This window comes from Cornus florida, unplaced genomic scaffold (genome assembly GCF_030987335.1).
Source record: "Cornus florida cultivar Cherokee Brave unplaced genomic scaffold, ASM3098733v1 CherokeeBrave_3.0.0_Hap2_Chr02, whole genome shotgun sequence".
Classification (NCBI taxonomy): domain Eukaryota; kingdom Viridiplantae; phylum Streptophyta; class Magnoliopsida; order Cornales; family Cornaceae; genus Cornus; species Cornus florida.
In genome coordinates this window covers 75,190,689-75,205,166 of record NW_026775572.1, presented here as the reverse complement: position 1 = coordinate 75,205,166, position 14,478 = coordinate 75,190,689, and positions in this window count along the sequence as shown.

The window sequence follows — 14,478 nt, the reverse complement described above, 5'->3', positions numbered from 1 at the left end:
CCGAGCCACCGGCAAGTGCCTTCCTTTCTTTAGGATACTAAAGAAAGCTTTTAAGTGGACCCCGGAGTGCGAGCAGGCATTCATTAGGCTAAAAAACTATCTTACTTCACCACCATTGTTGTCCCGAGCAATTCCTAGAGAAGAATTGTACCATTACCTAGCATTTTCCCCTATTGCGGTAAGCTCAGCTTTGGTTAGGGAAGAAAGTGGAATACAAAAGCCAGTGTATTATACTAGCCGAGTACTTTAGGGAGCAGAAGAAAGGTACCCGGCAATAGAAAAACTAGCGTTTGCACTGGTTATGGTAGCAAAGAAACTCAGACCATACTTCTAGGTACACACCATGATAGTACTGACAGACCAGCCACTAAGGCAGGTCCTTTACAAGCCAGAGATATCAGGACGCCTTACGAAGTGGTCAGTAGAACTTGGTGAGTTCGACATTAGGTACAAGCCAAGGGTAGTAATAAAAGGTCAGGCACTTGCTGATTTTGTAGCAGAACCTTCTTTCCCTCAAAAAGAACATGAGGTCATAACCTCTAAAATGAATTCTGAGAATCAGACCCAGTTAGGCGATACTTAGTCACTTTATGTGGACGGGTCATTAATCGCCCGATCCTGTGGGGCAGGATTAGTGATTATATCACCAGAAGGAGAGAATCTAAAGTATGCACTTCGATTTGGATTCAAGGCTACCAATAATGAAGCAGAGTATGAAGCTTTGATAGTAGGACTAAAGCTGGCAAAAGCTCTCAGAGTGCAACAATTGAAAGTGTTCACTGATTCTCAATTAGTTGTAGGGCAAGTTCGTGAAGAGTACTAAGCCAACTATGACAAAATAAAATTGCATCTTCAAAAGGTAAGAGTCATAGTTGGTTACTTCAAGAAGTTCATGATCTAACAAATACCTAGAATAGAGAATGAGAATGTAAATGCATTAGCTCCACTAGCAACTGCAGTTGAGTTTGAGAATATTAAGGCTATACCACTTGAGTACTTGGAATAGCCTAGTATATCTGAAGAATGCAAGGAAATAAACAAATTGGAACCAGGGTTAGAGTGGGCAAGTACATCATGGACGAGGAACTACCACAGGACCCTGTGGAAGCTCGGAAGGTCAGGATTCGAGCACCAAGGTATACGTTCGTGAATGGAGTTATCTACAAAAGAGGTTTTTCTTTGCCTTTTCTACGTTGTGTGTCAACTGAAGAAGCTCATTATATCATGAAGGAGATATACAAAGGAGTATGTGGAAACCATGCAGGGGGCAGATCCTTGGCTAATAAAGCAATCCGCCAAGGCTATTATTGGCCCACCATGCAGGGGGATGCATTAGAATACGTGCGAAAGTGTGATAAATGTCAATGATTTGCTAATGTCCCTAGACAACCCTTAGAGTAGCTAGTACTGATGTCCAGCCCATGGCCTTTTGCCCAATGGGGAATGGACTTGATTGGGCCCTTAGCCACGGGAAAAGGGCAAACCAAGCATGCTATCGTAGCAATCGACTATTTCACCAAATGGGTGGAAGCCTAACCACTGGCCATGATCACAGCAAACAATGTCAAGGATTTCACGTGGAAATCAATAGTATACAGGTTCGGTGTTCCCCATGTTATTGTTTCGGACAACGAGAAGCAATTTGATAGTGCCGTTTGCAAGGATTTCTATTCTCAGCTAGGAATAAGAAATTACTATTCTTCTCTCGGCCATCCATGGGCAGGCCGAAGTAGCCAATAGGATAATACTCAGCTTAATCAAAAAATGATTGGAAAAGGCAAAGGGGTTATGACCAGAGGAACTTCCAAACGTGTTGTGGGCTTATAGAACCACCTCAAAAACCCCAACAGGAAAAACTTCTTTTCTCCTCGCTTTCGGAAGTGAAGCTATAATTCCAATAGAAATTGGTCTACCAAGTTTCAAAACCACCAACTACGACCCTTTCTAGAATGAAAAAAAGCTGTTAATCAACTTGGATCTGGTTAAAGAAAGAAGAGAGCAAGCCCAAGTTAGGGTGGCTGCATACCAGCAAATGATGTCTCAATATTACAATTCTTGGGTGAAAGAAAGGAGGTTCAAGCCCGGGGATCTTGTCTTACGCAGGGTCACCCAAGCCACTAAGGAATCGAATGAGGGTAAGCTTGTTGCCAACTGGGAAGGCCCTTATAGGGTTGTTTAAACAAAGAGACAAGGCACCTATTGGCTAGAAACACAAGGAGGGAAGCAACTTGGCCATCCTTGGAATGCTGAGCACCTCTGAAAGTACTATCAGTAGAATTAGACATTAGTACGTGCCCTTAGTTTCATATTGTCTAGTGCTACTTCTAGTCAGTGCAACTTTTAGTTTCGCTTTAGTATTTTGTCGCTTAGATTATTTCTATTCATTACCATAAGTATATCTTTGGTTCGACTCTCAATAAAATCGATATTTATCACATTAACTGTGCAAATTTATATTTTCATCTATCTTATAGATATAAAGTTGTCCCTGTATAATAAGGGACTAACATTAATGTGCCCCGTATTATAAGGGTCTGGGTTGAATGAATCCTGCAATTCTTATCCCCGTACTATAAGGGACTCACATTAAACGCCCCGTATTATAAGGGCTCGGATTGAATGAATCTAGTGATTAGTGTCCCTATACTATAAGGGATTGTCACAAAAAGGAAAAAGTACGCTGTACTTAAGGACTCGGGATGAATGAATCCCATAGCCTTTATCCCTGTATTACAAGGGATTATACGCAAATAAGCTACATGAAAAAGGTTAATAAGAGGAGGCAAGCTATAGAGTTTAAAAAAGAACAAATAAATAGCATCGCCCAACCCAAGTTGGTGAAACTATAGAGTTGTACTTAGAGCAATAATAAACATTGTTCTTAAGGAAATGTAATAAAGACAATTACATATTCAAGACGTAAAATACCCACTGCTGTAGGCCTTTAGGGCTGGATTCTACTGATCTTATCCTTCATGGCTCGATCTTCCTTCTCTTGATCTTTCCTGGCACAGTCCACTCTGAGGAAAACTACTTGGACTCTGGTCTTCAGAAGCAAATGGCTGAAAATACTGGAAATCTAGGTGTTCATAGGTGGCCATAGCTTCTTGTCTAAACTCCTCAAAACCATCAAAAAAAATAATTTGTGTTGACCCGATCAAATTCGGCTGAGGCCTTGTACTGCTCCACGAAAGAAGATTTTTTAATCACTAGCCTAGCTTGGACGTGTCTTTCGATCCTTTCTTTCTCTCTAGTGCAGCTGACTTTAACCTCTTTGCGAATTTCCCTTTCAGCCGTCAGTTCCGCATCTAGTGATAGTATAGTCTCCTCAGAAAGCTTGGCACGTCGCGATAGCTCTTTAACATATGCTCCCATCTACGTACACAAGTAAACTTATTAGTTATCAAAAAGGAATATACATTAATCAAGAGTACAAGGAGGTAAGATGACCTTACCCTGCAAACATTCTGGGCATGAAAGGTTGAGAGCTACTTGGAGGGAAGTCCTTTAAGCCTTTCAGAATTATATGGAGGCACCAGCACATTCTCCACTATATCATTCGAATAAGTCACATCATTCAAAATAGATGCACCAGGTTGATGAGAAAAGGCATTTTCAGGAAGGCGCATTGCCGTCTCATAAATCTATTCGTGGGCAACTGCAAGAGGAATGCCCTCAGCCGGAGTCAGATTCCCTTGATTTTGGAGTGGTCGACTTCTTTTAGGATATCGAGGAGGTGTAACCTTCTCCTTAGAATGCTCTTCTTGAACCTAAGAAAGAACGTCATTCCTAAATTTCCTCGTAGGAAGGGACGACGAGCCCTATGGCGAGGCTTTGCTTTTAGAATGCTCCTTCTGAACCTGGGTAAGAATGTCTTTTCCAAATTTCTGCCTTGACGACATGCTGGTGAATCTAAGTCACAAAAAGGGACGTTAGTGTTTCAAAAGAGAAACAACGGGAGTTATATAAAGCATACCTTCTGTAGACGCTTGACACGAAGAAGACATTAAACCCCAACAAAGTCCAGTAGTGAAGAGTGACAATGGGGTGAAGAGTGACAATGGGGTCACTAAAGAGGAAAAGGACCTTGACGAATACTGAATGGCTTTGTTTATATTTTCCTCTGCTTTAGTTGGAGCACCCAAAGAATGAAAACCTGGAAAAAAAATAGTACGTGTCATCCGCCATGTAATAAAATATGCATGCATAAGTAACTTACCATTGAGGTCGACTTGACCCCAAGTGCGGGGAACGAAAAGTCCTAGTTCAGCACGGGTATCTTGGTAAGAAAATTCCCAGTTCCTTCTTGAAACGAAGAAGAACTGGCTTCTCCACTCCAAATTTGATTTAGATAGTCCCTCAATTAAGGGAGACTTACATCGGTTGGTTAGGTTCCACCACGATCGATTTACCCTCTTTGGAGTATAACATAGCAATACCTCATTAATAGTTAAAGGAGGGTTACCGCACGCATTTCATATGACAACACACCCTATTAAAGCCTTCCAGGCATTTGGGGTCAATTGTCTCGGGGTAATTCCAAAGAAGGAGAAAAATTCCCTAATAAAGGGAAGAAATGGTAGGCGTAACCCAGCAAGAAAGACACATTCAAAGAGACAAATTTCACCATTCGGAGCCTTAAAGGCTCTTTCATGGAGAAGGGGAGCCCAGATGTGGATACACGAAGGAATGGAGTACAGAAATAAAAAAAATTTTAGATCAGACTCCGAAATTAAAGACTGAACGTTATCTCCCATGTCTATGTTAACACTGTCCATCACATAGAAAAAACAGTGGGAGAAAAAGAAACAGTGGGAGAAAAAGACATTTACCTTGAAAGATTATGAAGGTAGCAGCTTACTCTTCTATACTCCTTAAATATGGATAATAGGTGGAGAAGGAGTGCTGGTCGTGCTTCCCCGATGAGAATAGTTGATTTTCAAACAAAAAAACACGTAATAATGAAGGCGTGCCTGATTTCTTAGACTTTATTTGATGCTTCTTACTCCTACTTTACTTTTCTGCCTATTCTGTAAGAGTATGCTTCTGACTACTCCTTTAAATAGATGCCTATTGCTATATAACATAGCAATGTTGCAAGCTGCCATGTGTGGCAGCTCATCACCTCGCCGCCACATGGTAGTTTCCTACGCTGCCACATGGCAGCCAAACATCTCTCATCACCTGCCACGTGGCAGCCCATCTCTTAGACGCCACGTGGCAGTCTCCTACGCTGCCACGTGGCAACCAAACATCTCTCATCGCTTGCCATGTGACAGCCAAATATCTCTCATCGCTTGCCATGTGGCAGCCCATCTTTTAGATGCCACGTGGCAGTCTCCTTTGCTACACGTGGCAGCCTACCTCCTTGCCTGCCACGTGGCAGCCTTTGGCTTTGCCAATCACTTATGCAACCCTTCCTTTAATTAAATAAGTTTTTGGGTGCTGAAAAGGGGGTTTGAACCTTAGACCTTTGCCACCATCATGAGATGTTCTAACCAGATGGGCTGGATGAGCCCATGTGCTAATGTTTAGTAAGTAGCATATATATATATGCTTTCTTTATTACTACTACTACTACTACTACTACTACTACTACAAAAAAAAAAAAAAAAAAAAAAAATGTTAAGAGTGAAAAATAAATCAACGAATAATTATTTACATTCTCACGTTCGACATACAAACCCAAGAATGGGGGACAACTGATGATGATTCTTCACCAAGGAAGTTTGACCATCACACAAAATTGTAAATTAGGATAAACCCCACTATCTTGGATAAAGATAAGAATACGCTCCCTCTTTCATGTTGGAAAGGTACGAGGAATAATACTCCTCTTTCAATACAACTTGACACCCCTATAAAGAGGGCTTTTTGGGTTAACACAAAGGTATGACACAAATCCCTAAGAGAGTCTTTAATTTTCTTTCCACCCTTTTGATCTAGCACTGACTTGATCATTGGAGGCTCTTAGGCTGGTTCCACTCCGGTACTCGATCATCTTTCTCTTCCTTTTTCAGGTACGACGTCGCTTCGGGTCGCCGTGGAATCCCGCATCATCATAATCAAACAAATAAATACACATATTTACCTTCCAAAAAAAAAAAAAAATTACACATATGATACAATATATATAAATATATATGAATATGATATATGATATGAAGTTGCAACTATATACTTTAAAAATCAAAAGTTCTTTCTCCATTTTTTTTTTTTTTTGGGTAATTAAAAGTTCTTTCTCTCTTCAAGTTAAGACGGTAAGAAATATTGTTTGAAGTGACAAAACGAAGAGGGAGAGATTTGATAACTATCAGAAGAGAAGAACTTAGCCTAGAACTTGATAGCCTGAGAAAGATGAATCTGCGAATGCGTATATTGTTTCTCTTTTTATTTTATTTTCTTTTTTTAATTGTTAAAGTTGCTTACCTGGACTGCCATGTGTATTCTGCCAAACTAATTTGCTAACATCATCGGTCCATTTATCATTACCCAGTACCAAAAGTTGTATTTGGTGGAGGTCATAAATAGCACTTCATGTATTTACAAAATATAATTTCAAATTAATCTTATTTCATTAGATCTGGAATGTGATATGGTTTTGAAAATGTCATTTCTAGTCATCTTATTTCATCAGATCCAGGATGGAATATGGTTTCGAAGGTTGAAAAAAAATTGGATACCTAATGAAGTAATTAAATTCTACATTTTTGCTTACAAACTATAAGATCTTCAACTGAATACATTTTTGTTTGGGATGACGTCACATAAGCTTTAGACCATTTGACCTTATAGTAAAATGATGCCATTCGATTCCAGAAAGAGCTTAGCTCCACAGTTCTAAAGCCCATTTCCAATGAAATACAAGTTTTGTTGTCCAGTTACTCTTTGGGACTGTTTTACCCTTAATCTCTCTTGCACCTGGCGAATTAGGGTTTTTGGGCTTGCTACAGTTTGCTAGGGTTTACCACCTTTCCAGCACATTGGAGTTTCTAGCTAACATTTGGCATCTGCAACTATTGCATTCATTTACCATTCCAAAAAACAAATAAATTAGTAAATAAAATAAAATAAAATCTATTACATTAATTCTGTGAGTGGTTTGAGTTACTCTCTGCTGCTATTAAACCTCTAAAAATTTAAACTTCATCGACCATGTGGCATCTGCCCTAATGTGAGTGGTTTGACACAACCTGCCTTTTATTTATATGGGTTAATTACAATAACACCCCCTGGTATAATGATAACCATATACAAATTGGCTCATGTTTAAACGACCACACCCCTTCAGGTTTGCTCCCTTCACAAAAGACACCCCTTGAGTGTCTGACACATGATAAAATGACCTTAATAACCTTTGACTTATGATAGGACACTGAAATTACCAATTTACCCATTTTTCATACGAACCACGTACCCACAAAGCCGTCGCCGCCGTCACCACCGCCTCATCTTTCCTCTCTTCAACCACTTTCTTTCACACACACACACACACACACACACACACACACACACACACACACACACACACATGTATACATTCATACAATTGCAATCCAATGCATTCTTACACTACCCAAACCATCCCTAAATTAATCACAATTTTTTTTTTCTAAACCAGTTTTAATGGAAACCATCACCCCGTTTGGCAACAAATGGGCCACCATTGCCCATCTCCTCTCGGGTCGAACTGATAAGGCTATATATATCCACTGGAACTCCATTGATGAAGGAGATGTACTTAAATCAGAAGCCATTGAAGGGATTGGATAGTGCAGGTTCTCCCCCTTTTTAGTTTCGGGTTTATATTTCAGACTGGGTATGATGTAAGTGAATTGAGCCTTTCGATAAAAATGCAAATGGGTTTGGTGATGTTGCAGAATCAGATATGGGCTTAATATCGTCATCATCGAGGATGTCGATCTCTGTTTAGCAGAAACGATATGGCGGAATACCAAAAGCGGAGCCAACAGTGGCATTGCCGCCGCAGAAGGCAGATGATTTGTTTGGGCTGTTCAGTGAGGAGTTTTTGGCAGGAATACAATCGTCACCGGTGATGGCTTGAGTAAGGTGTTGGACTACATGCTCCAAGCTTTGAATTTGTTTTGAATGGTGTGCTGTAGGCGGCGAGCATCTACGTTTTCTCTGGATCATGATTGTATCGATGATAGAATATAAGTATTCTTCTTCATTCCAGAACTTAGAGAGAATGTGTGGAATGAACAGACACTCCATTTGTTTAGGGTTAGGTGAGATCTTGAAAGAAGGGCAAACGCGTCTTTTAAAAATTATGATATTTTGTCATTAAAATCAATTAAATTCTAATGGGCAATTTTGTCTTTTCTAATCATTTAGGCCTGTTTGGATAAAAATTGATCAAAATTCAGATATGGGGGTGTCATTGTTCAAAAAAGGCCAAACTTATATATGATTGTCATTATGACAAACCTCAAGGGGTGTTATTGTAATTAACCCTATTTATATTTAAATATATTTGGTATCTGGATGATGTGTGGTGTGCTACATGTGGATCATCAATATTACATTGACTGAGAAAAGAGATTCATATTACACTTTGGACTACAAAATTCTTGTCCCTCTTTCCCATTTTTATTGTTTTTAATAATTTTATCCTAATATACATATATATATATATATATATGTATGTATGTATGTATATATGTATGTATGTATGTATGTATGTATAATACTTCAAGTGGTGGGGGCACCAATTTACCTGAGAGATTCAATTGGGCATGGCTATATGTAACACACAATGTGTTTGAATAAAGGGTCAAGTGCAAAAAACACCCTTATAGTATGCTTACAATGCATATTGCACCCCCCACGTACAAAAATACCCCTAAACTATGACATTTGTGCAAATAGGTCCTTCTCACACATTTATGACTAAAATACCCTTAACTACACATTTAATAATATATATAAAAATTTAATATTTTGTGAAATGACTAAAAAGGGTAGCTAAAAAAACCCACAATTAGCTGGAGGAAGAGAAGAACAACCCAGATTTCTGATTGGCAAATTCAACAAATTTGGGATTTCATAAGCTTCTTTCTTACAAAGAATATTTCATTCTAATTACCAGAAAAAATAGAAAGAGTATTTCATTCCGATGTTGAATGCCTTTGAATAAAATCCTTCACTTCCGCAACTAGCAAAGCAGTTTCAGGAAAATCCGGAAATCCATAAAAACCAGTGATCCCATTTGGATACTCCACCAATTCACTTCTGTCCCGCACTTTTTCAAACCCTCGTAGTATCTTCTCTGCCTGTCTTGCAACAAATTGAAACCTCCGACAAACATAATCGTCACCAGAAACTTCAAACCGGCAATATCAGTTAATCTTGATCCTCCAACACCGAACGCATTCACTGCCTCGTGGTCTAGATCCGATCCTTCCAGCAAAAACGCTCTCCACATCCAGTTCGCCAGGTCCAGATTCAACATTGGCGCTTTGGCAAGCTGGAGCTCCGATTCTATCCGCTCCTCACCACCAAAGAACGAGCCGCCACCGCTGAGGATGATAACGATGGCAATAACTTAACCTTCCTCAACCTCTCCCTCATCAAAGCTATCGACAGATCCCAAAACGACATCGATTCTTGGTCTCTTGCACCATTAACGTCGTCGAATTGTTCCACCTCTTACCAACTCTCCCAACCGCGATCACCACTACTCATCACCACCACCATAGACTATCTGTTCAACCTTGAAGATGATGATGGGAGGTTTGAGTTGTGTACTTATTTTGGTAGGTTGTGTATCTAATGGTGGGTGAAGGTTGCAGTGGTGAGTGGAGAGAGAGAGAGGGGGTGGAGGTTGGAGAATTGTGTATGGCAGATGACGCAGTGATGCAAGTTGCGGTTTTGGGTGTAAGGTTTGGTGTAATGACCGAACATTTTTCTTCTTTTCCATTTTCTCAAATTTTACGGATAATTTTCTTTCGTTGATTTTCCTTTTCGAGTTCGGGTTTTCATCACTTTGTGTTGTTTCAAGTAATCGGGAATAGTTTTTGAAACTCTTTCTTTTGGGTTGACAACGTCTTTGAGAGGACCGCATCATTTTTACACTTTCATTTTTTTGACACTTTTCTTTTTCGTCTTTTTCCCAACTTCATTTTCCTTTGCGTAACCTATCGGGTCGTGCTCAGATTTGATTTTGTCCTTGCATGCAATCATTTTACTTGATTTCCATGTGATACACATTTTTACTTTTGTAGAAAAGCATGCTAGATGTTTACTTTTGCCTGTAGGGGTATAAAGGCAAAGATTCTTGAAAATTGTTTTCTTTATTTGGGGTATTTTTCATAATTATCTTTTGATGATATTTTGTATTTAAGGTTATTTTAAATATATTTTTTGATTGGCACTTCATTTTGGACTGTTTGGGAAATTCACTTTTTGAGTTATCTAGTGGAGGGGTCTTTGTGTAATTATGAAAAGCTTTTAGAAAAATTTCTCGTTTTGGGTTCAAATCTTCACGAGTGGTTCCTTTTCACTTTTTATGGACTTTGGCACTTCCAGAATATTTTTTGGATTTTTGTTTCATTTATTTTGAATTTTCAAACCCCGTTAGTCGTCAAACTTGTCCGGGGCATATTTCCTCTCTCGGGACTCGGTTTTCGACCTCGTTTCTTTCATTAATCTTAGTATTTCATTTTGAAACTTTTTTGTTCATGGATCATCTTCATTTGAGCCCATCTGGACACTTTTCACTTTTTAGACCCGGACGAGGCCCGTTTGAACTATTCGGAACACCTTTTGGACCTATTTAGGTTAGGTGGATGAGAGAGAAAATTATTTTAATGTTTTCGCTTTCCAAAAATAGAAGCAGCCGCCATTAGAGGGAGCTTGTGCTGCCTCTCTCTCTCTCTCTTCTTTTCATCTTCTTCCTCTTTAATTCACCTCTTCTCGATGAAGACTTTTTTGATGTCCTCGTCGATGCGGTGATTTCTATCCTATCGGATTTCAATTTGCAGCACTTTGATTTTTGGGGTGTGAGTTCAAGCTTGGATTTGGGTGTTGTCACAGTAGGATTTCTTACTCTCCTTGTTGTCCCTATCATAACCTTGAAGTTTCATAGTATTTGGTGAAGTTTGATTTTGGTGTGATTTGAGATTTTCATCTCAAAGTGAGGTAGGGGTGTTTCATGTTTATAATCTAGTGTTTTACACGTTTTTGAGGTATATATAACTTGTATACATGTTTATAATTTAGATCTATAAATGGGTTTTATTTTTAATTAAATGATAATTTAATTTCATGGTTGTAGCATGCTTAGATTAGATTAAAAATGTGATATTCAAAGAGCCCATAACTTGTTTGTCATCATATATTATTTTTGAAATTTTTGGACGACTTTTGAAATATAGAGATTTTTAATTAATTAAGTTAATTAAAAATTAATTAAGTGTTTTAGGGTTTAATTAGATTTTTGATTTGATATTTGTGTTAATCATGGTATGTTGCTTAATATGTGTTAATTTCACATCATTTCGTAATATTTTGCAATCTAAAGAAATTAATCAAATTTTGTTTAATTAGTTTTCATTTAATTAATTTATGATTTATTTGCATCTTTGATGTTTTCAAGGCCTATTATGTTACATGTCATGGTAGTCGAGGACTTAGGGCACGTCTTGTTTGTTCCCACAATTTGATTATGTATGATATTTGATTAAGTGCATTTAGTATATGTGTATATACTTGTTGTGCAAAATTTGTTGATTTTGGAAACTTGGGGATGTCGTAAGGATGACTATGGCTAGGGCTCAGCTCTAGTACGGGCGATTTGAGAACCTACGGGTTAGTAATCCAAATGATGCTTGGGTCCGGTTCTTTTCTGGCGTGACGTCCAAGTCTTCGTATGTTTGATTTCGCATTTTAAATTCCAACTTGTTTACTTTGTGAATTTATACTTTGTTATTTGGTATTTGATGTTTTAATATCGTTTAATTGCTTATTTATTGTGATTTATGATGAGAATGTTCTAATGTAGTTTAGGATGATCCCTTAGTCTCACATTTAACATAGACGTTAGGTGGCATGACCCACATGGATTGATTTATATTAACTTATAAAGACTTGCAAAACTTTAGGTTATACGCATGTTCATTTCCTACGAGTAACTTGTTTACTCACCCTCGTTATTTATGACATTTTTCAGGTAAAGAACCATATTTTAGGGATGCACAACATCTTTGAACTTGCTTGTGGCTTGATGAGTTTTGGCGTATTTCCTTACATGCACTTACTAGCATGATTTTGCTTTATTTTGGTTTAAATATGTCAAAACTTGAAGTTTCTATTTGGAATATGTAGTAAGTGCTTAAATGCACCCTTTGTGTGATACCCTTCGATTCCGAGACACGGGTTGATCAGGCCCAAGCCCAAACCCGAGGGAATATCAAACAATTAATATATAAATGAACACAGAGTACAAAATGAATAAGAAATAAATAACAATGCTGAAAGAATTATTAAATATAAAATCCTCCAAAGTTAAATATTAAATTAATCTAACTCTCCAAAACCACCAGAGTATAACTCGGGAATCCATCTGGTGGACCCCTAAACAAAATCCCAACTGAAACTGAAATTGAAAATAAAATCCCAAACTAAAATATAGAGAAAAGTCCTACATAAACAGATGAATGAGTTACTGTCTCCGATAAGCACGATCATGCCCTAAGGATGGAATTGTCCGGTACCTGAAAAATATAAGAGTAGGTCAGGCCCACGAACAAGTTCTAATCTAACTGCAATCCATATAGTGATCCAATACGAAGATACATCCTAGATATCTCACACTATCTATCTAGTCCATGAATATATGTATATCCACAGTAAGGGACATTCACTGGACTATAAAGGGGTCTCAACTTGAATAGAAGGCAACATGCAAGAACGCACCCAGAGGTGGGCATGAGTACTTAGACCTAACAGGGTACACCTCAACCTATCATGGCTAGTTCCGCATCCACTGCATATATGCGCCCTAACCATCGACCCTGAGACTCAAGCTCATGTCGTGGCACCATAATCATATATATAAAGTCCGTCCGAAACCAGAGTATGTCATTCAATTATATGTTGACCTGACACAAGATTTATAATCTAGTTAGTCACTCAACTTATTCAGTTGATCTGACTTAACTACAAACAACAATTAATCCATGTAGTCACTCAACTTATTTAGTTGATCTGACCTAATTATAAGTAGGATTCAATTTTACAATCCATTCCTTTATTCTAATAGGGTAGGTCTTAGCGTTCTGAGCTAAACCATTATTAGTATGCCACCGTCCCATACCGGTGCATACAATCCAAAACATCCATGCAAATTACAGAACATAAATAACAGTTCAGCAATTTAAGTCTAAAACCATGTAAAATTATAGAACATAAATAACAGGTCAGCAATTTAAAATCCCAAAACCATAATCCAGATAATTGCAAAACAGTGTTTAATATTTCAGCAATTATAATACAAGCCTTAATCCAAGTAATTGCAGAAAAGAGATTAATATTTCAGTAATTAAAATCCAGTGTATGCATAGAGTAGGTTTGATAAGTAAATGATCGTACTATGCATATAAAACAAGATTTAACATCATGCTATACTCCGTTTAATCGCTAACTTAAAATTAGGAAATTAAATCCTTTCTATCCGTAAACAACATGCAAAGTTGTTTAATTTCATATTGTTCATTCTATTCACATAACTGTATAAACTGTGCCATGAGAGCTTTTAAAAACACCTGAATTAAATGTTAAACACCCCCAGTATACTTCCAGAATAGTTCAAACACTTAAATCGTCCAAACAGTGCACTCGAACAAACCCAGACTCTCAAAACTTGAGAGCAGGCTCAATTGCCCTTGGAGGAGCTGGCTCCCTAGCCTTTGGAGCCAGCTCTATCAAGAAGGGAGCCGGCTTTGAACAAGAGGGAGCCGGCTCCCACTTCCATCGAGCCGGCTCTCTCCCTTTCTGAGAGCGCTGAACCCTTTTCTAGCCTTCTGCTTCGTTTCCGGCCATTCCAACTCTTCTGTTCCTCTTTAATACTGAACCTAAGAGTCTTATTTATACACAGTAGCATCCTGATGATTTGTTTACAATAGTTGGAATTAATTACAGTGATTAAAATCACTACCGATTCATTATGCTTTAACCCAGACCTTGAACTCCAACACACAAGAACAATTACAGATTAAATTAAAACACATAAAGTCGATCAATTTAACACAAACTAAGCATGCAAGATTCAGTTAACATTTAATGAAAACCCTAGAGAACATCTAGGTATGCACAGAACACAGGCCAATGGGAGAGAGACAGAATAGAACTTGCCTGTGTAGTTTTGGAATCAAAACCTTGTCGCCGTCTTCCTAAGCTTTCCGACGACATCCGTTTACTGTCAACTCAACCTCCTACTGCTCAACCCTCCCTCCTCCT